The sequence below is a fragment of the Maylandia zebra genome, linkage group LG10 (assembly GCF_041146795.1).
Source record: "Maylandia zebra isolate NMK-2024a linkage group LG10, Mzebra_GT3a, whole genome shotgun sequence".
Lineage (NCBI taxonomy): Eukaryota > Metazoa > Chordata > Actinopteri > Cichliformes > Cichlidae > Maylandia > Maylandia zebra.
In genome coordinates this window covers 2,091,772-2,118,881 of record NC_135176.1, presented here as the reverse complement: position 1 = coordinate 2,118,881, position 27,110 = coordinate 2,091,772, and the positions used below count along the sequence as shown (strand labels likewise).

Below are 27,110 nucleotides of genomic sequence, written 5' to 3'. Positions count from 1 at the left end.
TTTATGAGCAATTCTGCTTCCCACATTTCAATTTGACAACACCAACGCTCCGGGGCCTTCAAAATTTGTGGATACTGTCAGCGCTTCGGCAACAATAGAAGATATGCCGTGTGATAAATGGAAATGTGCTTATACTCTGAGCTCGGGGTCCTTTTAAGATTACGAGCTAAGAAAAGGGAAAAAACTTTTCTAAGGAACACTGCACATGACAGTTGTGTTTACCTAAACTCTAATTTCCTTGAAAGAGGATTATGACAGGCCTTTCTACTGACGTGTGATCTGGAGTATTTGTACACAGTGTTGAACAACTTGCTGGCATGTGTCGCTTTCATTTTTGAGATGCTGCTGACGTTTTGACAGACGAGCGGTGCCGTTATACAGCCTGCCTGCCAACAGTGGAGCTCAGAGAGATGGAGAGATTATTCCTTACAAAGCCAATTAAAGAACATTTAATGAAGATAGGCTAGATCCATCCGCCCCTCTGTACTTTTGACAAGGTGCTCTAATTTGAAAGAAGACTTGTCAGTTCTGCTGAAAGGAGTCCATCACAGAACTGCAGGCTAAAAATAACAGCCTTTATGGAAAAGAAAAGAAGCTCCTGCCCTCATATTGTCTTGTCATTTGTCTTTATGACCAGCTATAAAACAAACAAACAAACAAACAAACAAACAAACAAACAAACAAACAAACAAACAAACAAACAAACAGATCCATTAAATGAAACTTTACACAGCCCGTGCTTGCGCCCATGTCGTTTTATATTGATCCATACTATGTAGCCTCCGGCTGGACTGCAGGACGCACCCACAATCCAAAGGACTTTCCTTTTATTTCAAACCAGGTAGAGAGTAAAGAACAAAACTGGCTCTCTTTCTCCTGTTTTTCTCTCAGGCGCTTCCTTTCAAGGATGAGGGACAACTGTGACAAACTAGTGAGGAGCAGCCAGATGTGCTCTCATTGTTCAAGAACCACAAAAGTCCAAGGTAAAAAATCTGAAGAGGGGCCTCTCTTGTCTACGTTCTTCTCTCTTATCTTTAGTTCCCTCTCTTCCTTTCACAGTGGGAGTGAAGGGTGACCTCTCAGTTAGACGGGTGAGCTGAATCTTACTTATAGGCCTGACACCCACTGATAGACGACCAGCACTTGAAAGGTCAGGGCAGGAAAGGCTGGGAACACCTGCTACCCCACAGAACTAACACTTCCTTAAATGCTCAGAAGAGCTGTGAGAGTGAGGAATGAGTTATTGAGGATGGGAAGGAATGCCAAAGAGTAAAGTTGTTGTCAGTCAAAAGAAAAGTTGAAAGCAGCAGTTTGAAAGGAAAACATGGTTGAGGAAACTCCTTTTCTATGTAAGCAGGAGGTAAGACTGGGTGAGGTCGTGAGGAACAGTCGAGCAAGCAAAGGTCTGATGAACTTCCAGTTCTAATTTTGTGTTATTGCTCCATACAACCAAGTGGAAAACTATGAATACATGGAAAAGCTCGTAGAACAAGTTTAGCAGCAATAACTTAAGGTATATGTTTTCTGTTCCAGTTCATAGAGGCTTATGGTCATTCTTTTATGCGCAGGTCTCCAAAGGTCACGCATTTTAATGAGGTTTAGGTCTGGACTTGAGCAGCAAGAAGTATCTTGATCTTCTTTTGAACTCACTTCATTGTAGATTTATTGGTGTCTTTGCGATCATTGTCCTTTTGCATAACACAATTTAAGCCAAGCTTTAGCTGTTGGTCAGATGGCCTCACACCTGACTCTAGAGTACTTTGGTACATCCATGGTCCAGAAACTGTGGCTGCAAAAAAAGCCCAGATCATCAACCCTCCACTACCTACCATGCTTTACAGAAGCTAAGCCTAAACTGTGCTGCCATATTCTTTTTTAAAGACCTTCTTCTTTCAAGCCTTTCAGTCTTTTCTAACTGTACTATTATCAGTGTTGGGGAGTAACAGAATACATGTGCCAGTGTTACGTATTTAAAAAACAAAATATGAGTGACTGTATTCCGCTACAGTTACTTCTTAAACAGAGTACAGTTACTTTGTTGAAATAAATGGATTACACCTCTGTCTTTTCCTGTTTCATATGTTAGCGGTCCCCAACCCCCAGGCCTCGGTCCGGTACCGGTCCGTGAGTCGTTTGGTACCGGGCCGCGAGAGTTGAAGCTCAGGTGTGAAATGTATAGTTTTCAGGGTTTTTATCGGTTTTCAGCGTTATTTTGTTATCCTTTTTATCGTTAACTCGGTTTTCCTGGGTCTTTTCACGTGTGTTATGAATAAATCTTCTTTTTTTGGTACCGGTACTAGTTTTATTTTGTTGTATTTATCCGCGACACCTTAAAGGCCGGTCCGTGAAAATATTGTCGGGCATAAACCGGTCCGTTGCGCAAAAAAGTTTGGGGACCGCTGTGTTAGGCTATCCCCTCTCTATTGTTGGTAATTCCACGCAAACACGCAATAAGAGGCTCTGACTGGAAATCTGACCGTGCAATGCAAACTCTGTTTGCCACCAACCAAGCTGCTCTCAGCGTCCAAAGACTCCAACCTAAAAAAACATCTGGAACTAAGTTCATTTTTAAAAGCTAACGTTAGCCTACTGCAGCTAGCTTGTTTTAGTTGTGGTAGCTACCTGGGTTATGTGCTACTTCAGTATCTTCGATGTACTATTGCTGTGTGATTTATTAGAATTAATGAAGGCTGCATTACAACCTGCTAGCTGCAAATAAGCATGCGCAGTTCTGAAAACATTACTGACACAGAAATAGTTTTCTATACGAGATCAGTGCAAAATGTGCAGCCTTACCTAAAGTCCACCCTACTGTTACTCACTTATATTTTATACTTAAGATTTAACAGTCTAGTTGGTAATACTTTCAGAGCTGCACGTGATTGTTTAACAGAATACGTTACAAACTACATTTAGTGCCATGTATTCTGTAATCTGTAGTGGAATACATTTTAAGTAACCTTCCCAACACTGATTATTATGAACTTTCACATGATAAGTGAGGCCTGTAGAGTCGGAGATGTAGCTCTTGGGTTTTTGCATTGCTGACCTTGGGGTGAATTTGCTGGGACGTCCACCTGTGCTTTTATAGAGAGACTTGGGATCATTGTCCCAGTGTGATCAATAAACCAAATGCACCTGATGCTGCTGCTTACCCTCTTAATTTCAGTGGAAGAAATAAGGGTGTAGTTCAGTTTTCACATGACCGTATTAATGCAGAATATAAATTAGCTGCTAATTCTAAATATTTAGCATTTAGAACACTTTTAAACTGATATCTTGGTGACCTATTGTAAATCTAACAGCTTATAAAGACAAGTACGTTTCTCCATCATTTATTGCCATAACAGTCTCTCATGGTTTTACATTTTCACATTTAACAAGTGGAGCAAAAGATGCATGCTAAGGTTGCACATTACATTTCTTGGTTTGAATCAGTGTTCTGAGGTTAGGCTAAACGGGCAAAGCTAAAACTATATATAATGCACTACTCCAGCACTGATCTGTGTTACTGTTAAAATAAAACTGAACTCAGGGAAATGTGAGCTTAAGAGGAAAAGCCACACATTCCATGCTAACATGCCAGCTTATATCTGGCTCAACACAGGCATACGTTTCTAATCTTCAAAAGCTGGTTTTATAAGTGCATAATGAGTGAGACCACAATAGAAAAACAAACCATTTATTTTCCTTCCCTGTAGAGTAAGTGGAACCATATGGGCCAACATCTGGGAGGCATAAAGGAATCAAAGCCAAGTGGTGCTGTGGACCCCGGTGAACCACGGCAACCTTCGGCTGCCCCGACAGAATTTTACTCAATGGAAAAACAGGTTGAAGCCGTGTTCTCATGAGCGTCTGAGTTTCCCCTAGCCTTTTTTCTGGATAATTGCTAATCAAAAGGGGACTGTCGGCAAAGCTCCGGGCACGGTCCACAGCAGTAATCACTGACAGCTGGGAGTCTGACTTACAGAAAAACAGCTGGCAGATTCCGGTGAAACGTTTCTGTGATATTGGCTGGAGGTCACAGACAGTTTCATCCTGGGAGGGGATTTGCACCGGTGGGGCAGGCTGTGACGTACCTTTAGCTAGTTAAAAATAAACACGAGCAACCAAAAATATGCATTTATTGCTTTGTCTGATTGCTGAACACAGTTCAGAGAGGCTTTGTTTCTGTTCTTAATACACGATGGAGTGATGAAATCTCCTGATAAACCACTTCCAGGCAAAGCTTGTTTTAATAGCCTTTAGCTAGTCCACATTACTTTCCAGCCAACAACAAAGAAACAGTCTTATCAGACCAAGCAGGTTGAGGTTAAGAAGCTGCACCTCCTGAGGGCTATGTATTTTAGCTTAGGATTTAACGTCTTACACTAAGCCACTCTCCTCCTTGGTCCCGTGCTCCACTCCTCCCTTTCTCCCCTGGTTCACATTTAGCCACCAAACAAACGACAGGAAACGGCTCTGGAGACAATTTAAAACTTTTACAAGATCAGCAAGTATGTTTATTAACTCACAAACAATATCTTTTTTTTTTAATACCACGCTGGTTCAGCAACAGAGTTTATGATCTATGATTACGGGGTGGATGGCAGGATGAATGCACACAAAGGACAGATTCTGTGCATGCCCCGGAGGCGCGATCATGTATTTTAATGCTCAACAAAGATTAGGTTGAGCACTGAGTATACTTGTCCTCTGGGAGGGGTGAGGGGTGGGGCTGCCTCCCTCATGTCCAATCACATTATGCCAGAAGGGTTGTGGCCATGCTAATTTATTCCCGAGTGGTCCCCAGAGAGAGTGTCTAGTCATAAAGACCCTGTCAGCCCCTCCCTCAGTGGGCACCACAGTCTGCAGGCAGAGCCTCCCCAGAGAGGTGGGCCCTGCAGACATATTCGAGAGAGTAATAATCCCACTGTCAGCTGTCTGGGCACCTCCAGGGCTTAAGGCAATTGCAGATACAGCTGGAACAGCAGTGGGGTATGATGTGACATATGACATAATCCGAGTTAAGGTGGTGTTGAGGCTGCAGATGGAGACTGGGTGGCTTGCTCCATCTGTCTGTTTCCTCCTTTACCAGTGCAAACTCTGAAATGGTCCCACCTGGTCCTAGCCCTGGGAGGAAGCTGGTTCCTCATTATAGCAGCCCTGGGAGGGTGCTGCTGGCATGTCAACACGTAGCCAAGGAGGCGGCGGGCTGCCACCTCCATTCAGCTGCACTAGAATAATGTCAAATGAAGTGACTGCAGGGAGCCTGTGAGACACTCGAGAAACCACTTTATCTTCTTCATTAAAACCAGTTTAGAGAGCAAGCGGGGAGGGGGAATCTATCCATTTTTCTTGAAAGTCTCCAGAACAAAATTAATGGCACCATTAGGCCCTGCTATGGCTTTCCTTCACACATGCATGTGTGCCTACACGTTGCTCTTAAACAGGTGATTATTGCATCTTTTCCCACTGAAAAATGTTGGATTTCATGGGCAATAAAACCAGATAGAAAACTGTGTTATTCCAAAGAACTGGAATATTTACATGAGGGCTTTTGGATTGATTTCACAGGTACAGTACATCTCCAGAACCTTAACACTGAACATGATTACTTATTAAATAAGAAAAGCAAGCAAAATGCTGCATTCTGTGCTGTGCAAATGCAAGGTGTCAGCTAAGGCGTGACGACGGAGTCTAAGTCAGCATACTGGCTTGTAATTTCCACTTAAATAATTGCTGTTGTTTGCCTTTGGCAAATAATTATTGGACTTTCATCTGGTGACTAATTGCTTCTAATGTATCTCAAAAGAAATCTGCACTATTATCTTGGAAGCCATCCTGCACAGCACCGACTCGTTCACCCACTCAGGTAAAAAGTAAATAATTCAATCTCACACTTTGACAGTCTCACCTCTTCCCAAATGCTGTCCCTTTTAAAGAGGATGAGGCACCAATCAGCTCTTTTTCATCTTCACATGTGGACAGGATAAAGCTGTGAGAACACAGTGTATGTGCTGGCCACAGCTAGGTACTAGACGAACGGGCTAAACCTCATTAGTATTCCCCAGCAGCATGCATTGTGGGGTCTGCACAGGGGTATCGCATCTTAGGCCAGGAAACCTTCGCTCCAAAATGATGTCGATTGATGGACCTCTCTGCTTGAAGCTTAGTGCCCTGGTGCTGCGCCACTAAGAAAACATATCTTCTCCCATTCATCGTCTTCTCCAATCCCCCAAACCCCTTGGTCCCATTGCTATAAGCCAGGCGCACCCAGACCAGAAGCTCAGTATGCTATCTGAGGCAGACTGGATTGTACTGAGAGATAAAAGAGATGTAGGGGGTACAGATGGAGACAGCTTGGGGTTGTGTATGTTCATGGAGTGGTGGGCCTGCTGGGCACAATAGCAGTAAGGGCACCCCAGGCCATTAGCACAGGTCCCCAGGACATGGTGATATTGTAGGCTCCCGCAGAGGAAAGCTCAGCTGGAGCTTCGGATCTCACAGCCTCACAGCCAAGAACCGCCCCCATTAGAGTAGATAAGGTTCCTATCAGCAAGCAGCACACACAAGCACGCACTCATTCATGTTCAAGAGTAAGTGCGAGCCACACAGAATAATGTCTTTGCCAGGAGTCATGGGGCGGCTGCAGACACACTTCAGCATTTGGGGCTGTTTGTCAACAGTTTCACTTTCTCTGACAGTGTTGTTGGTGATTTATAACCACGAGCAAAACAGAAATAAAAAACAAAGTTGTATTGATTTTTTTTCATAGTTATGTGCGTCACAAGTTTTTCCTGGTTCCACACAAAATGTGAAAATTAGACTGTAAAGTGACTTCGATTTGAACCCTACTGTCGCTTGTTATTGCTATTTTTCGCCCCGCTTTTTTTATAAGCAACCCGACTGGCAGGCTAAACTAAAAAGCATTTGGGGACTCATAAAAGATGCTATTGTAATGAATTTGGACCGCTGCATACGGCAGACTGGGTGGAATACAACAATTATGAAAACATTGCCTCTTTTTTCCCCAGAAAGCCGGTTCCACTACACGGCACTTCTTCAGGAATAAAATGGTTCCATCTCTCCTCCTGCAGCCTGCCGTCCTCCCTCTCTTCCTTCCTCCTTCTCTTCCTCCCCAACCCTCTCTCAATCCCTCCCACAGCCTGGCGCTCTCCTTTAATGAGTAGCTGGAAATGACAGCTTTAATCACCGCCTGTGGCCACAGCGAAGGACCCGTTAATGATAGAAAAGAACAGAGGGCCATTTGCATCAATCAGTCCTAAATCACTTTTTATGATAATGCAGTAGAGAGGGAGGAGAGGCTACCCAGATGACTCCTGCATGATGATGATGAGGCTCTTCTCTCCCCACCCTTGTGCCCATTCTTAAAGGGATACACTAACAGGTACTGACTCTCCCTTTAGTGTTCCCAGCCCATATCAGGAAACCATAGTTCAAACCAGTTCTAACGCAGCTTTCAGACAAAACAGCTTTCAGGTTAGCTAGTAATATCTTTTTAAATATTAGTTTAGTTACTTGCAAATATTATTGTAGCTTTAATGGAAATTACACCTAAGCTGATTTAAGTACAATAAAAATGTAACGAGTGGGAAACTATGGCAACTGGTTATATTGACAGATGACTGGCTTTATAAGGTAATGCATGCATACTGGTACCAAGTGAACCAGTAACTGTGTCTGAGATCACGCTTACATTGCTGGTGCACAGACAGCTGCAGACTGGCACAGAATCAGATATGCATACAGCTGATTGGTTAGTGTGTCTGCAGAGAACAGCAGCTCCAAGGAAAAGCATTAGGTGATGTTAAAGCAACATGTGTTGCTGCTGACTATCAGTAAGTCTTTATTACGCATTTATATGGAAACTGCAAAAGAGTAATTTTATTTGGTGTGTGTTTATTGCAAGTTAAATGCAATAAAAAACATTTCATTCTTTAATAACCTTTATGCGTGCAATCCAGGCCAGAAGCACAAAATTCGCAGCATGTGCACTTACAAAGAAACAACAACAACAAAAAACAAGCCCAAAGCTTTAAGCAGTCAAAATATATTTGGTGACAGATATGTTAAAAGTAGTGCTGTCAAAATTAACGTGTTAACGCAAATTAAGCCGTCATCACGATTAACGCGGTTAAAAAAATTGACGCATCTGGGGAGCAGAGTGACTCAAAATCCCTGAAACGTTTCAGCAGCGCATTTCGGGCAGTTCGTCCAAGCAGAGTTACCTTCGCACATGTGCAAATGGGAAGTTGATCTGGCAGTGACTGAACCAATCAACTCAATATGGAAGATGATAAACGCACATCGGCCTCTCGATGGGAAATTTGAGTATTAAAAAACAAGAAGACGGAACAGTCGACCGACATAAAGTCTCATGGACGTTGTGCAAGAAGGAATTTTCACCGAAGCGCTTCCAGCTTAAAATATCACATTGACGCGAAGCATACGTTAGCCAGGATGCTGCTAGCACTTTGGCTAACGCGCCACCCAGCTTGGACAAACCCCTCACGGAGCATCGGGGACTCAGTAAGTCGCCCTCGGACACATCGACTGACGCCGAGTGGATTGCAACAAACTGCAGACCTGTTAACATCACTGAGAACCTTTACACAGCTTTGGGTCCTCGTTTCAAGGACTTGAAGCCTCCCCAGGAGTGACAGAGAGAGGATGAACGTTTACAGAGGTTTCTGTTAACATGAATGTTCCAAATGTTCAATAAAGTTCGTATATTTTCCATTTTTTATTGAGTCTGTTTGCTCATGCAAAATGAAATGTGATTAATATAGAATAAACATGATATTTAATCAAAATGAATCCACAGTAACCCTGTGATGAATCTGATTAAACATTTTAATTGTTTGACATTACTCATATATATTATATATTAGTTTCGTTGCATTTCACAGGAGAGAGCCTGTAAAAGACTGAACTACTCAAATTCTCTTTGAATTTAAGCATTTAACATTCTTTGTGTTTGTTCTACATTTATTTCATTATATTGCATAAATGTCTGTTACAAGCTCAAATATAAAGTTATATAAAGGCTGTTGATCAAGTAATCGCGATTAATCGCGATTAATTACAGAAGATTGTGCGATTAATTAAAAGCGTTTTTTTCCCAGCAAATCATCTGGGTCTCGTCCGCCACAGACAACATGTCAGCCGGTTTATGAATGATAAAACTGAGTAAAATAATAAACAACAACAACAAACACTTCCACATTATGTGTGTTGCTAAAGGAGAATCACAGGTACAGTCGATCCAAGAAAAAAATAATCAGACTGCCAACAGTTGTACAACAGCTGGCAACTGCTGGATTCAATAAAGAGTTTTATAATCATCCTCACGACCTCTCGACTATTTCACATAGTACTGCGAGCAAAAACAGCATTGTTGTGTTTTTCACTCAGTCAACAAGCTATCCAGTGTCTAATTACGAGAGACGTGACATTCTGTTTCCATAATTAATTCAAAAGTGTTCTGATTAAATGCAATCAATTCAATTGTTAACACGGCAGGGGTTCGTGAACAAAGATCATCTGTGGAAGTATAATGAATGTAATCAGATGACATAACGTCGTATCTGCATATTGTTATATTAACGCGCACACAAAGAAACACGAGCGTTAAATGGTACTAAATAGTGACACTGCATTAGGAATAGTTTGGTAATAAATGCCGGATTCATGAACTCACCGTGGAAAAGTTTTGCACCTGATGCGCGTCTCATGAAAGTATTTTACATGAGGTCCAGTAAGAAATGATGAAACACAGTAAAACCTTACCTTAGACACCTCTAAGCCATTTCTGTAAGTAATGATAATCGTAGCTTCTACGCCAAACACAAGGTGAAACGAATATCAAGGCGATAGTCCAAGAAAAAAAAGGAGGAAAGGCACTCCCATAAAAAATACATAAAAATAAATAAATAACCAAAAAAAAGAGTCAAAAATCCACGAACGCTTGAATAATAGGTTCATACTGTTGCCAGCGCCTGACGGTTTAAAATGGCAGAACAAAACATACCAATTTGTCACAAAAGGAGACTCTGACAAGCGCAGAATCCTCACCAACACACAGACAGGCGTGACAATGCCCCTTCAGGGTATTGCCTACTTCTGCTCGCTCGCTCTCTCACCTAATCTCTCCTCACCACAGATGGCTTCTTGCGAGTGCAGGGGAGGGCACGGCAGTTCCACAGTAATCCCCAGCCACACAGACGGAAAAGCTTGTTAGAGCACTTGCTGATCACCACAAAAAGTCAAACCAGAGCCAAGGAAAGGTCACCAGAAATTAGGCTACGCTCAAACTCCAAAGGCTTGCCTAATTCCCCTGATAAGCCCCTTTGAAACTCAACCTGTTCTGGCTGTGCCACGGGCTCAGCTTCGCCTACAACTAAAAGCCTCCACTAAATCTAGCTGGAACTCATTTACACAGAGGAACACACACACACTCGCAGCTGCTCTCACTACTGACAGGCAAGGCTTTTCCTGATGACTAGACTAGAACAATCGACTGAAGAATCAATGATTCCCAATGTGTGTGAAAGGAATTGAAGATGCTTAGACACAGTGCTGGGGCTCTAAGTCTGAGCTCCTTTGGACGTGAGAAAGCTTTGAAGCTGGAAAGGGCCTCGGTTTGGACTTCACGCTGCTGCTGTTGTCAATTATCCACTTTGGACAGGACACCAGAGGAAAAAACAAACTACTGGAAGGCAAAGGCAGTGTGGGCATGCTGCTGAGTTATTCAGGATGTCAGATTTTGCAGTTCTCAAACCAAATGCATGAAACAATTTGTGCGGAGTGTTTGAAAAATACGAGCCCTCGGGCAAACAAATGTAAACTGGCGAAGCGCAATGTTTTCACTTTCACAGATACTGTTTACATTATTCTAATGTCCAGCCTCAGACTAATTATTACAAGTACACACTCCTTCTTCTCTTCCACACGCACCACCCAAAGCCCAGAGGTAAAAAAAAAAACTCCAAAACATTAGGAAAAACAGAAAAAATCAAACAGGAACGAATTATGTACCATTTATTCCAACAGAAAAAGCACCAAGACTGACACAAAGGAATACAGAAAGCCTTGCAGCCCTGCTGCCCGTAAACTATGAAATATTTCCTTTGATATTGGCCCCAATTTTCTCTTCAGCCAAAGCAGAGTGCAAATACATGCTCAGTGCAAACATGCTAAATCCTGCCTGTAGATGAAAGAGCTGGTGGCAGTCGCTGCCATGCCAGTCCACCTCTTCTTTTGTGTGGTTTCGTAGGAAAAACAAACCATCTTTTTAATGATCCTCTCATTTTCATCCGTCTATGAGTAAATTGTTGCATCTCTGGTCAGTATGTGTCTAAAATAAGTCTTCCAGCAGACGCTTATTTTATCAAGATCTTAATTATATGATACAAGCCCAACACTTTAAGTGCTGAATTCCCTGAGCGAACTATGGCGCCCGCTGCCAATAATCTGGCTGTCGTGATCACATGACGAGCATGTGACACGGGACGATGACAGCACTTGTTTTACTGTCACTGCAGAGGAGTATGTTTCTCTCCGTCACGTCAGATTTGATGCTCATCACCACCACGGAAACATTAGCTGTGCCACCACCTGACATAACAGTTGTGACAAGAACGCTGGCTGTCGCCTGACATAAACAAACACACACAAGCTTAAATTACATTTTTTGCCTCTTCCAAAGTACAGATGTAATGTTTCCATGTTTGCTTGCCAATAAGTTAAAAATACGCCTACGCTTTAGTGCACACCCGGGTATTTTTCTTCTTGACTGGAAATCAGATACCTGTACTTTAGTTTGTCAATGATGAAAACAACATTTTTAAAAGTTGGTGTGAGTGTGAACCAGGTTAGTGCAAGGTGGGGGCGGTTAAAACTGGCACAGGAGTAGATGCAGCAGCATGATAAGCAATTAATGCACATAAATAGACTAGCATGTTACCTCTAATAGGGCATATAGTAACATAGTATTTTGCACAGCACCAAACTGCACTGAGAATACACCTGTGAGTCAAGGTGCAGCATCACATTTTAACAGAGCAGCTTCATCATAACAATGTTGGTCAACCCTCAACACATCGTCTGAGCATTCAGTTAGTTTATAACAGTATTACCTATCACAAGCAAAACATGTGTGATGTAAATTTGTAGTAAACTGTAAACATGATAACATATTTGTTGCATAAATAAAAGAGTACCTGGAATGCTTACAGCTTTTTCCAGGAGAGACGTTTCTATAAACAAATTCTTTTTTCTTCTTTTTCCTCCACATTCCAAAGCCGTGACATCACAACAACATCATTGGGATTAGAGATGGGTACCGGTTCTGACATAAACGGTAGTAACCAGACCGAAAAGCAGCGCACATTTCGGTGCTTTTTTTTTCCCCGAGATGTCACACACTTTGGATTCCAGCCAATCATTTTATGTTTCTGAGGATAGTAGGCGGGTTCAGGTACGTACGTTCTTTTAGAGCAGAGCTACAGATTAAAAATGCCCAAGGCGAAGCGGTCAAAGTCTGGCTGTACTTCACAGCAAAATATGCAAACTCAGCAGCAACAAGTGCTTTAAGCTGATACTGTGATACTGTCTTTTTTTTTTTCTTCTTCTTTTTTTCTCAAAAGGTTCCTGGATACAAAAGTCCTCCCAATATTATCTGTGCAGGTGGATACAACACAAATAAAGGATCATGTCAGGTATGTTTTCTGTCCTTTCCTTGAAAATTCTTGCTAACTGCTCTGTGGTTGAGAAATATATGAGCACTCTGCATTAAGTATCACATGAAAAAAGTAAATACTTCCTCCTTACAGGGTGATTCTGGTGGCCCTCTGGTCTGTAAGGGAATGGCTGTCGGTATTGTTTCTTTCAACAAGGCGATTGGTGAAAACTTGGGACAGTGTGACTATCCGGATGTCCCCAATGTCTATACAGATATCTCAAAATACCTTAACTGGTTCAGGAGGATTCTCCAGGGGGGAAAAAGTTAAATCTTACACAAAGCTTTGCATCAGCACACTGTAAGTGTGCAAGCTATGCCTCTGTCAGTGTTTGCTCTCAATGCAGAATAAAGAAAATGTTTCAAATATTGTTTCTGTGCACGAACAATATCTTATTATGACTTTAAAACCTATCTATCCATCTATCCATCTATATATTGAAATTCAGGTTTACCATGGAAAATTAATTCCATGCAATACTAATATCTGTAAACTAATTTTTAATTTCTACAGTACATTCATCCTGATTTTTTGAGTACTATAATAAAGACTAACAAAGGATGTTTCATTTACCACAGAGAATTACCTGATGTGGTTTTCAGTTAAATCTCTAATAAGTCAAAAAACTGAAGCCATGACAATTTAATACTAGAAACGGCTCTAACTACAGTAACACTACTTTTCTAATTTAATAGTAAGATCATGAACATTGAACATCCTGACGTCTTCTCTTGGTTAGCGTGTTGGATGCCCGCCCTTGCTTCCTTTTTCCTCCCACATTCTTCTGTTGTCTGTCTTTGGTGACCCTGCCGGTAATACTGTGATACTGTCAAAGGAGGTAACACCTGGAATCCGATGAAACACCTGGCGACGCATAGCGTTTTTTTTAAAAGCCGAGAAATGCGCCGTTTTTGATAGCTTGCTGCGAGACCTCACACCGTGCACATCTACTGCGGGTGTGGTGCCTGTTATCGGACCCGGAGTTAGCAACATCCCCCAAGAACCCGAGGAGGAGAGTCCTGGCCCCTAGCCCTGCCAGTGTAGCAGAAATGATGAGGATGATGATGCAGCAGCAGCCGTTCTTCTCTGCGTGAGTAGCTTAATGTTGTTCGTGTGTAATTTACTTTGAGTAGGCTAACCACGTTATTACATTAATGCATGTAAGGTGAACTAGCAAACATCATCATAGCTACATGCGGCTGTCTTCTTGTTTGATGGCAGATACTCCCTTCACCCTGGCTAAAAAGGCTAAAATGACCAAAGAAAAAGTGGAAAACAGTTAAACATGAGAGGTTTTTGGACAAAGTTTGTGTTTTTTCCATTGTTTAAGCACTGCTTCCAGCCAAGAGTGATACCATATATGCCCCATAGCTGCAGAAAAGGCTAACATTGTTATCTTTTTACAAAACAACAGCTGAACATGAGAGGTTTTTGGACCAATTTTGTGTTCTCCATTCTTTAAGCACCGTTTAAGCACCGGCACCGTTTCAAAAGTACCGGTTTGGCACCGGTATCGGATAAAACCTAAACGATACCCATCCCTAATTGGGATGTTACAATATTGATCCCGGACCAACGCTATGATGGAACAACACCAACACGGGGATATCAGGTACAACATCTGAGCACTGTCATCACAAAGTGGACAGCTACGCTGAGTCTGCTGTGTAGCAGCTACTGAGCTCAAAGAGCCGCGACAAACTGAAGAACGTTTCTAACCCTCACTGTACCGCCAACGGATCGATAGATGTTTTTCATTTTTTCATAATTACTCGGCTACCAGGATGTTGTGACATCACCATTTTAAATCTTTTGGCGCTTCCATTAATGTAATCGGATACAACCTTTATTTCAGCTACAGATCCAAATGTGCGATGTAATAATGTGCACGGTAGTACAAGAAATGATCGAACTGAACTCGACATTCATTTTACATTAAATGATGACAAGTTGAAACATGTTAGCTAATGTCACCCAGTAAGATGCCAGCGGGGATGCTGTGGTTCGCGGTTGGTGCATTAACACCACACAACAAGAAAATCTCACCTTTAATCAATCATCAAGTCCAACCTATCACCATCTAACATCAAAAGAAGACTTTTGTCATACTGTACATAATCATACTGTACATAATCATACTGTACATAATCATACTGTACATAATCATACTGTACATAATCAGTGTTAATCAGTGAAGCAAAAGAACTTCAACAGAGGGCACTACATCGGAGGTGATAGACTTGGTCTTATTAACACAACATAATGTAACAGCGTTTGCTTTTGCAGCCACAGTAAAAAAGTGTGGTCTCAGCTTGGGAGGTGTCATGTGATTGTTCTTAACCCGAGGTACTGCTAAAAGTCTAGCCCTTCTCTTATAATTGCAAATGGCAAGCTGTTAAAGCATTTACAGAGCTTCAAGTGCCACCACAATGCAAATGAAGTGATAGGAACTCCAGTGCTGAGCAAGCCTCAGTCGCTCAACAGCGCAAAAGCCGTTTGGCACAGGCTGGTGAGACAAAGGGAAAAGATAGATGATTGCATTTCAGAGGCGGAGAGGATGAGAAGTACATGCTTAAAAAAAGGCAAAATAATCCTGAATATAGAACGCCTGCATTTAGCTGGGACGTGCACTTACAAGTTGTTGAAGTGGGCAATCGGACATTATCAAAAAGAAAAGTGGTGCGAAGGAGTGCAAGCATCATCAGGATACAATTTGCATTTATAGCTCCCGAAATTCACATGGAAGGCAAAGTGAGCTAATCAAAAGGTAATCAAATACAGTGAAATCTCTCTTGGATTTCGATCAGCAGAGGCCACTGGCCCCGTTTCACATTACAGTTAGCCAACATGGCAAACAAAGAGTTCAGGTGACCGTGCCAACCTGAACAGAGAGCGCGTCCTCACAACCTGCTCCATCGCACGGTCAACAGGTTCAGCTGGATTCGCTTTCCCAGCCAAGAACAGGTGAAGCGCACAGCGACTGGCTGACAGGGGGTTGGCCCGTGGACGAGACGTGAAGGCCATTATGGTAATAGGGGACTAGCCTGCCAGGAGCGTGTCAATAGCAAAGAACAGAGGATTCCTACATGAGGCTGGGGGAGGTCATCCAACCGAACACGAGCACATCACCTGGGAAATAGCTTATTAAAATATGCTGCTTTGTGCTAAATAGTGTGGCGTGAATGCTCTGTTTCTAGAGGTGTTAACAGAGCCCGATTTAATATGTATGAATGTCCAACAAAGTGTGTGCGCTTGTGTACAGTATGTATCTCTGCGTGCAGGAGATAAAGGCAGCAGTCACTCATGGCAGGAGGCCTAGGCCGGGCCTTTCTCGAATGCTCCTCATTAACAGCTCATAATAGCTGGCAACTTCCTCGTGCCACCCTGGCTCATTCTCATTAGCAGCTGGCAGCAAGGTGGGGAGATGAGTGGACGCTGGCATCAGCCCACCGTCACTTCAGCACAGCGCGGGAGCAAGCGGGAGAGTGGAATAGCAAGGGAAAGAGCTCGAGATAGGTAGCATGAGAGGGAAAAATCCTCATCTCTGTAGATTTAATTAAAACTGGGGTGAACAGATGGGGAAGATGGAGTGAAGTCCAACAGGAGACAGCTCATCTGTTTGGGTTTTCACATTTCTCTTTCCATCTCTCCCCATCCGCCTCCCTCTCTCATCTCTGCTAGTTTTTTCTTTTTTAGATAAATTCTTGGCATTCAGAGCGCCCCAATTCAAAGCTTGCACACTGGCAGTGTGACAGGCGACAAAAACAAGGGAAAAAATAAATAACCGAGCTCACATGGGCTCTTGAAGGAACGCGGGCCTTCAGTTTGCTGCGGATAATTATGGGCTGGGCTCGAGCCGGCCGGCCCAGCGCTGGGGCAGGGATGTTTTGCTGGAGAGCGGCTAAGCCCTTATTAAAAGGTAATCCTGGCAATCCCTGTGTAAAATAAAAGAGCTATTTGTTTAAAATAGAGAACCGCTGAGCACAGACAGAGGGGAAGGTCACTCAGTGTAGGGTTTTAGATCAGAAAAAAGATCAAGCCTGCCCGTGGCTCTTTTTTTCTCCTCTCTCCCAGAAGAAGTCACTTTTCATTCAAATGTAATCATCACTGCGCAGTAATACGACCTTCATGGCTGCATGTTAAAAGGAGAAAAAGCAAAGCATTCAGCTCCTTCAGTCCCTGTGGCCATTTCAGAGTATACAAAGGGATCATAGACGCAAGCAGAAACCACTAAACGCATTCAAAGCATCACAGAATAATAGCCCTTTGACTATGCGCAGGAATGTAAATTTGCGTGCAGCGCATGTGTGTTAAACGCTGCTACAGTTTCTGTGTTTGACACACTGCATCTTTTGATTGACATTTGCTGCCAAAGCATTATCATAATCTCCTAGCAACCACAGTAGGAATCAGAAAAACATAAATCATAGAAGGGGAAGGAAAAACTCCCCACATCCACCTTGTGCAACAATGCCACTAGTCTTGCATTTTCTTCTGAAAATTTTCTGCCTTAGCTCAGTTCCCTGCTACATTAATCTCATTATCCTTTGAACCTTTTCACTGTTAATGCCAAATGCAATTTGTATTCTAAGGCCAAGCAAAAAGCTCTAAACTGATTATCCCAATTTGAACCGTGGCAGTCCTAGATATTGTTGAGTCTGAAAGGGCCATCTAGCTGCTGAATGGGCTTCTCATATGCCTTCTGAGTTTCATGACACAATGTTGCGTCTGCTTTGCAAGGGATAAATTAAGCGTGTGAAAGTCTAAGCAAAGCCCTCATTTTCCAGTTAATCAAATCTTCCCCTAATCAAATTAGCGCACATAATTCCTCTGGATGCGTGGTACAAAAACAGCATTATCCCCCCTCTCTGGAGCTGAAAGGCAGGGAATCAGCGTGGTGCCTCTCTCTCCTCTGCATGAGCAGCCCTCAATGGAAGAGGAGGGCCAGGGTGAGGTGGGGGGTGGAAGTGACCAGGGCGAAGGGGGAGGGCACGGCTCTTCCCAATGGCCTAACGGAGAAAGGCAAGGCCGGGGTAAACTTTGGCAGCGTTTAAGTTCCCAGCTCATTAAAAAGCCTGGCTCAGTGGCCACCTCCAGGGAGCACTGAAGCGTCGGCTAATGAGGTACTTGTTTAATTTTCTTTCAAAGGGCTGGACATCTGTGACAACCCACCCCCACCCCCGTCAAACCCCACACTCCCTCCCGTTTCTCCCCTCAGCCTTAAAGCCCCATGCCTCATCGTTCTTCTTCAAACCCCACACAAAGCCCATCTATCAATAGGCCGCGGGGTTCTCTCTGGTTTGATGAAGTGTCCCTCATTGAATGAGGCAGATAATACATTTGGAGGAGAGCAGAACAATCGCCATTAATTCTGATCTCTCCCTCTGAACAGTCAAAGCCCATCATGGAAATTCAATAGTGGTCAAGCTAAACGGATAAATGTTCACAGTCCACCGTAACGTTCTAATTGATTTCCCTTCATGAGATAATCCACCCTCTTCAATAGTGGTGCTCGCTCCACCCTTTCACCCCTGCCACCCCTCTGTGGAGGTGCTGAACATATCTTGGGGCTACGGGGAAAAAGGGAGCAGGTCTGTATTTATCTGATATTCATATCTCCCTTTTGATGCATTGAGAAGAAGCTCGAGTCTATTTCCTGTGACCTGCCGACCCCTGCCACGCTGACCTTTACGTGAGTCTCAGTCTTCATATCCAAGCCCCACGGTGACTCACAACACATTAAAGGCCCCTCACTCTCTAGCAGTTAGCCTAATTGGAATTCAAAGCAGCTAGCGCAGCGTCTCTCTTCATTGGTCACTTCCACTTATTTCATAATGCGTCTCGATTCTTTCATTATGAGAGCTGTCTGACTCGTATTTGCACCTTGATGCCCCCCTAATGTCTAAGAACATGGCAAGAATATAAATGTGCTCTTTCCACTCTTCCTTATTCTCATCTGGGGTCCTTTCAGGTGATCTTTTGTGTAACGAGGTAGGAAGGATGAACCGGCTACAGAGGAAGTGAGAAAGCCAGAGAGGGAGAGAAAAAGACTCTGGGAGCCGGACAAAAGGCCTCATGAAAACATTTGTCAATTTGTACAATGTAAACAGGCTGTAACAATGTGTCCTGGGGTCAGCGGGTCAAACCCATGGATCACGCATCAGCTGGCGCGTGGTTATTGTTCCGCTCGTCCCGTCGACGCGGGGGCCGAGGGCGTGAGCCTGAGTGTGTGTGACAGAAGGAAGATGTGGGGAAGAGGCGCAGAGGCCTTCAGGGCCATCAGAACTAAAACACTGCGCTATTATTAGGATGACACTAGAAAGCACCATCTGGGTTGTTTAATGAGCCTTTACCACGGTGTTAAAAGAGCCTCAAGTTAATTTCCAGAAACAATATGCTTAGAAAAGACTCGAGCAGGTTGTAAACTAAAAGCACCGAGCATCACCAAAGCACGAAAAACTGCTTCTAAATGCTGCAACTCGTAGTTTTTATGTACATTAACCAGTTTATCTGACGATGCTCCAACTGGGACATTCTGGGCTGAAACTATTTCTTGTTTTTTTGGGAGGTGGGGGCTCTTTCAAGTCTTTCAGCATCTTCACTTTCAGGAAAATGAATCCCAAACAGAAAGGTCACCAAACTGGATTTGAGGTATAATCAGTTAAGACAGCTTTGTTTAATGACAGGCTCTATACATGTTCACCAACAGCACCATTTGTTTCTCACCCCTGCATAAACACAATAAACTGTGCTGGTCACACAGATGTAGGCTCCCTCAAACGTGGGCCCTTCTTGGCCAGTGAAATTTGTTTTTTTATTTTTTACTTTTTCTACACAGTTTTTCTAGAATGAGAGTTCAGGAGTAAATACAGAACCAAGAATAATGTGTCCTGATTTGGCTTTTTGCAAGAACGATTGTTTTTGGATTCTTCCAGATTTACTCAGCAGGGATCGTACAATATTGTAGAGCAGCGCGGCCCCCAAACAGTTCTGCTCCACGGACCAGTTTAATGTCAGACGGTGTTTTCACAGACCGGCCTTTAAGGTGTGGCGGATAAATACAACAAAATAAAACGATACGACCAAAACAAAAACGGTGGTATTTTGTAAATATAATAATAAACGCGAATTCACTGTGTAACTTCATCAGCAGCGTCCTCCTGAAATGCGGCAACAACACTGAGAGTAACGTCCTCCTCTCTTAACGCTCTCTGGTCGCTATGGCAACGCGGAGATATTTCTTTCAAAATAAGACGCACAACTACAACACGGGAAAGACCCAGGGAAACCGAGTTAACGATAAAACCCTGAAAACCATAAATTTCACACCCGAGCCTCAACTCTCGCGGCCCGGTACCAGTGTTGGTCAAGTTACTTGAAAAAAGTAATCAGTAACTAATTACTGATTACTTCCCCAAAAAAGTAATCCCATTACTTTACTGATTACTTATTTTCAAAAGTAATTAATTACTTAGTTACTTTTTAAAAACACGATTTACAACCTGAAGAGGTGATAAAGCGATAGATCTTTCAGCCCAATTCTACTTTTTCTGCATAATCCATCATACAAAATGTAATCAAATGGAAAAGTCTCTTTTTTTTAACTTGTTTTATTAGTTTTAATCTTTTAACTTTATGCATCAAGCAAAAATTTAATTATATGCAACATTCTCTGACTGGAAGAAATTTGTTTAACATTTAAACCTATTTTCTGCACATTCCAGCACATAAAATAAAATATTTTTTGTGTTTACACTCACTCTTTCAAATAGATGCAAGTTAAAATAAATAAAGTCAAAGACTCAGCGGTCCTGTTGCTCTATTTTCACCTGTAAAGCAGGAGCAGGGTAGGCGGAGGTTTACCCTGGTGCAGGTGTGCCGCGGTCAGTGGAAGAATCCGCGAGTTTCTCTGTGAGTTTCCCATCACGTCGTAGCTACTCGGTGCTTGTTTGGAAGTTTAGGGGTTTTTCGCTGTAAAAAGAAGTTTTCTTCCCACGCACAGCGGACACTAATGTTTTTGTCACTTTTTATGGAATCAAACTCAAAGTAAGGTCAGTACTTCCCCGCTTTAAACGCTGCACGCTCATACTCTCTCCCGCACTCGATATATTATCCATTGTTGATCTGCACACAGCTGTTGTCACGAACGTCGCACTCGCTTACGTCACTGTCATGAGACATTCTCGCAAAAAAATCACGGTTTTAGTAACGCAGTAACGCAGCGTTCCTACGGGAAAGTAACGGTAATCTAATTACCGTTTTTGCAATAGTAATCCCTTACTTTACTCGTTACCTGAAAAAAGTAATCGGATTACAGTAGCTCGTTACAAGTAACGTGTTACTGCCCATCTCTGCCCGGTACCAAACGACCGGGCCACGGACGGTACCGCGCCGTGGCCCGGGGCTGCTGTACTCCATAGTGGTACATGTACATGGTGAGAACTGCTATGCTATCATTTCACAATATTACAAGACGGACAGCTCATTACGAAAAAAACGTTCTTTCGTATACTGTATTTATTGTGATTAGAACAAAAAATGCTTGCAATGGAGCTCAGGTACCTCCTGATAGCAGCTCCACAAAACTGGAACCCAAGGTGGGACACGAAACAAGGTTATCTGACTGGGTGTTGACCCAACATGTTTACGCAACCCTGATTTGGGCAGAACTTTGTGAAGTCAGACCGATCTTTAGGGCATCAGCTCAAATCATTTAAAGTGAGACAGTGTTCATAATTCAATCAGAGTCTGGGCGAGAATGGGAGAATTCAAAGGCAAAAATCCCTGATAATCAAAGCAAACAAAGACTCAGCTTCCAAAGAACATCTCGATGATCCCCAAGACTTGTGGAAAATATTGTGGAAGATTTGCATCCTGTTACATCTGGAGTGAAACTAACATAATTTTAAAAAACGAACATCACACCAGCAGTCAAACATGGTGGAGGTAGTGTGATGGTCTGGGGCTGCTTTAGTGCTTCAGGACCAGAAAATCCCCAAAGAGAACATCGAGCCACCAGTTTGTGCTCCGAAGCTCAAACGCAGTTTGGTTAAGGAGCAAAACAATGATCGGAAACACAAGTGCACCTCTGAATGGCTCGTAAAACAAAGAAAACAGAGGTCTTGAAACGGCCTAAACTTAAAGCCGGCTTAAATCGGGCAGAAATGCTTTGGCATGACCCTAAACAGACCACATGCTCAAAAATTCTTCACTGTGACTGAATTAAAACAATTCAGCAAAAAACAGTGCGCCTGAATTCCTGCAGTTCTTGCATAACGGTGGCCGTTATTGGGTTTAAGGAGGCAATTAGCTCTCTCCACACTGAGCCAGGTAGGTTGGATAGCTTTTCTTTCCCTCTTAATAAACAAACTCATCATTTAAAAACTGCATTTTAGATTCATGTCTTTATCTAATATTAAAATGTAGTTTTGTTTGAGAGAAAAACTGTATATAACCCAATATGACATTCATCACACTAAGTGCCTTTTTTTTCTTGTGGCACAACCCTTTAATCAGCAGCTGGTAATGTGGTGGTGTGAATATCTACTGGACTGGCTCATGGTGACCTTTGGCCTTTCACCATGCTGGCTGATTTACCATGCGGCCTCGGCCTGCGGCAGTGCTGAACAGCAGCAGGCAAAGAGGCTGAGATGCTGACCACGGAGGTGGAGGTCAGCACGGGACTGATAGCACGAGGTCAAGGGTGTATGGCTGATGCTATCCATCTCCCTCTGACAGCCTCCGGGCTTTCTATAAAGTGGGCTGGCTCGTATCGGTCTGACTGCAAAGGAATGTACACACTGTGAAACTATGAATCAGCTTGTCCTTAAGATTAGAAGCAGTATTCGGCTTTTCCAGTACATTTCTGAGAGACAGAAACTAGTGTAGCACAACTGATCAGGCTGCCTACGACCAAAGTTGGACTTTTAATGAAATCCCCAGTTTACCCTGCAGAGAACTGGTTACCTGCACACCTACAGCTGTCAAACAGTAAGTAAGTGGAAGTAACTCGAAGCCAGGAAAATCATTCAATGGAGTTGTTAGCGAGCAAATCGTGTTGACTAAGTATAAACCCATCAGTCAAGTTAAGAAAAGGTCAGTATCTCCCAGACTGCAGCCCACAGTACATCTTTTTCTGAGCGGAGGATGTTAGCCCACTACTGTGCTTGATCAGGGCATTGCCTTCAGCTAGGCTGCTGCCCAGAGCCAACCTAAGCGGTAGGAGGAGATCAGTTTCTTGGTTTTGGACGGCTTGAGGGGGGTAAAATTGGCTCCTGGAAACCTGCCAAGCCTTCGACTGACTCATCAACAAGAACCCAGGAGGAGACAGACAGAGTGTTCATCCTTTCAAGCCTCGGATCTACCTCAGTGTGGGGTTAAGTCTTGATAGGTTGGCGTACGGTGTTTTGATGCCCCCTCTTTTCTATAACTCCTGTAGGCATCATGTAGGCAATCACGCATGACACAGCCGGAGGCACAGACACATGGGTCCAGCGCTGGCCCATAAGTCCTTGGAATCTATGTTTGTATTTGAGCAGACTTTATTGGACCAGACAGGACAGGAAAGCCTTGTCGGATCAGAGGAGGGAAAAAAGAAGCAGATGCAGCATGAAAACAAAAACAAAGCAAACCACTTGCACAGAGCTATATGAAAGATGGATTACAGTCACGCTGTTGCTGAAAAGCCAGCAAAGTTCAGGCTGTAAGCCGCAAAAACTGAGCTTAACAAAATATGTCCACAATTATGTCCATCCAAAGCCAATAATCAAGCAACCTCAAACATGTCATTTCATATTTGTCTTTTTTCATACTGAGTGACAGGCAGAACAATCAAATTAAGTTCCTCTCAGCAAACCCGCAAGTGTAATTATGCACTAAGTGGGTGCAAATCAACACATGCAGAGCAGTCGTATAGTAATATTGACACACAGTATTTTCTGAAGTGAGAGAGAATAGAAGTTACTAGCTTGAAAGTAGCAGTTATCTTTTCCGCTGTCGCTTTCAATTAGCAATTTAAGGAACAAGCTTCCTTTCATGAAAACCAACGGTAATAATTTTTGTAATATGAAAAGAGCAGCTTCGGTATCCATTGTGATTGGAGAGTGGCGTTTCCTCTCTTTTGTTTTTAATTCTGCCCAGTCTCATATGAATTCTTATGTGGCAGGTCGGCATGCGAGCAATTTGTGGCACAAATGAAAAATGTGCAAATGGGGAAAAACTGTTAAAGAGATTGAGGAGATTAGCTGTGTGATCAGAACAGAAACCATGTTGTGGTCAAAACACGGGAACATAGCAGGAACTAATATTCTCATAAGGGATTTGAATGATGCTTCAAATGCTGTAGGTCTATGTAGGGCTGGGCGATATGGCCTAAAATTCATATCCCGATATAATTTGAAGCACGTGCGGTAACGATATACATCATGATATATTCTTTTCTTCTGTATAACGTATTTTCCACACTATAAGGCACACTTAAAATCCTTTAATTTTCTCAAAAATCGAGAGTGCGCCTTATGTATGAATTCTGGTTGTGCTCACTGACCTCGAACCAATTTGGGCATACAGAAATCTGTTAAAAAATGTTTTAGTACAACTTTGGTAAGCCGCACTGCTTGCCGCACTACTGCTGCCGTAGTGAGGAGCTTCACGGAGTAATCTGGGTCCAAAACTCCGTCTCCTTCAGGTCCCAAAGTCAAACGAACACAGAGTTAAAAACGGTCTAAATTTTTTCATCTTTAATTAAATCATCAGCGTTGCTGCTTTATCAGGTGTAACAATTAAGTTTAACGTCCAGGCATCCATGAAAACAGGATTTATTAAATTTAACGGAGTTAGAAGTTAACAGGAAGTTAGCTCGCTAGTTTCCACCTAAACATTTCATACCATGTTCTGACAGAGATTTTTGAAACTAATTAAAGCATACAGCTCTGCTGTCACTTCCAACATAAATGAAGACAGGAAACTAAACAGCAGTGGCGTTTGCAGGGTTACTGAAGTTGGACTACCTGGTATATAATGTTGTGCTACGTGATTGCTAGCGACACAGCTATGTTAGCATAACATTAGCACAGTGAAGCTGGAGGATGAAGCTAACTTTTTTTCCACTCGATAAAAGTTAACGTGAGGGATTCTGGTGGTCAGGGACAAATGCAATCGCATAGCAGGATGCTGTACACGGGCCAAACTTCAGTCAGGAGAACAACTGAGATAATCCATCCACAATACCAGGTTAGTAATTAATATACTGCAACAACATGGGAATAGAGCAGCTGTGAGAGAATTCAACATTAATGAATCAATGTTACGGAAGTGGAGGAAGCGCAGTTTTTGGCTTTTTGCCATGACTGTCGCCCAACGTAATTTGCAGATGATAATGGTTTTAGCCGCTGAGATGCTTTCGACCAAAACCGGCGCAGCTTGATGACATCATCAACATGCGCTATCGCGATAGAGCGATATAGTCAAAATCTCTATCGTTGGCCAAATTTATATCGTTTCTATCGTATATCGTTTATATCGCCCACCCCTAGGTCTATGTAGAAAAAAAGGATTTAATCACCTGCTGATTTATGAACGCCTCTTATGAATCCTTGATTTTAGTTTCTGCTGCCTTTTGTTGTATTTTTGTTTTTTAGGGCCCGTGCTGTGGCGAGCGGGTGGACTGCTGAGGTTACTGACCAACATTAGCAAGCTTCGTTAGCAGGTTGCACGTACAGGTGGATCTCACAGGATCAGGTAACTTCGTGCTAAGTAACATAAATGAAATGGTAGGAATTCAAGTCTCACAATTATCTGCAACAAAGTCACGTTATCTGCCAGACAACTGGATTAAATGCTCAGCAAAACACATCAACAGTAGAAACAGAGCCAGATAAAGTTGTCTGTGTTGACATCGGTATACTCTGAAATTTCATTAGATCTAAAAGCATTTTAACACTGTGAAGGACACCACAGGCCATAGGAGAGATCTGTACAACACCCACATTGCCGAGCCCCAACACAAAGAAGCAGAATATGATTATAATGTGACAATGTGTTGAGCACAGATAATGGTGATACAAGATACGCAGCTGAAGGAACTGCCCATGTGAAAATCCAGCCAGTGTTCATCACTGTAAGGTAAATTTGGAGCTTTGGATGTGATGCACAGCCAGACTTCTGAATATTTCTTTTAATTCAGAGGAAAAAAGTTAGCTGTTAATAAACGAAAAGACACAAAAGTCTGTCTGGGATCACAGTTACATCTCTAAGACCACAGTGACTATGATGAGCGAAGGAAACAACTAAGAAACGCTGTCACCTTTCACGCCTACAGTGCATCTGTGTTTGTTCAGATTGGTTTGAAGAGATTTGTGTTTAACACAATCTTAGAGACTAAGAGAAGAATGGAGAAGAAGTGTACTGGTACCAATCTTCAAGTACAAGCGTGCAGAGCTGTAGTATATACAGAGCCATGCCCTGAAGACGTGAACGAGTGGTTGAAGCTCGGTTAAAGAGAGGCGACGATCAGTCAGCAGCAGTGTGGCTTCATGCTGAGAACGAGCGCTGCAGATGTGATGTTTGCTTCATGAGTGTTGATGGAGGAGTATAGAGACGGCCAGGAAGAGGAAGTCAGAAGTGGGGCTGGTTCTGGACATGTATGAGGACGGTGACACAGTGGTGACGAGATTCCTTCTTGTTTGCAGCGGTCAGACTGACAGATGAGGTCAGGCAGGAGTCTGTGGACTATGTGTGGAGATGACACTGTGATCTGGAGTGAGTGTAGGTAGCAGGTGAATGAGAGCTCAGAGAGGTGGAGTTATGTGCTGGAGATAAGAGGAATGAAAACAAAAGGAAATGAGACAGAACAGGAGAAGGTGAACAGATAGTGAACGCAGATGATTTTGAAGACTAAATGCTTCAGAAGAAGAAGAATCCATCGTTCCATGTTTTATCCCCTTATCCACGTCTGGATCATCGGGGCACTGGAGCTTATTTCCAGCTGTCATAAGGTGAGAGTTGTAGACGTGGCCTGGAGAACTTACCAACCAATCACAGGGCTAACACAGAGACAACGATTCACTCCCACATAAAAAGAAAAAGAGCAAAGTTCAGATCTTTCACACAGCAAATCAGTGCGAATGAACCAATCCCAGCTTTCATTGGGCAACAATAGACAGACCCTGGCCAGTCTATATGGGGACAGACAATGATTTGTAAACTGGTCATACACGTGAACACAGTAACTGTTAGGGGTGCAACGATACTCGTATCGATATTGAACCATTCGATACAGTGCTTTCGGTTCGGTACGCATATGTATCGAGCAATACAAAATTTTTAATTTATTTTATCAACTTTCCTTCTGACGATGCTGTCTGTGTT

At 42.9% G+C, this 27,110-nt stretch overlaps 1 protein-coding gene and 1 long non-coding RNA gene across 16 annotated transcripts in view; one reads left to right on the top strand and one right to left on the bottom strand.

The window, feature by feature from the left end:
* auts2a (activator of transcription and developmental regulator AUTS2 a) overlaps positions 1-27,110 on the bottom strand; it is a 342,595-nt gene that overhangs the window by 58,807 nt on the left and 256,678 nt on the right. The gene's annotated exons all lie outside the window — the stretch shown is intronic.
* Positions 12,429-13,112, top strand: LOC112435393 (uncharacterized). The gene is made up of 2 exons (XR_003024592.2): positions 12,429-12,722; positions 12,837-13,112. It is a non-coding gene; the product is annotated as an uncharacterized LOC112435393 (long non-coding RNA).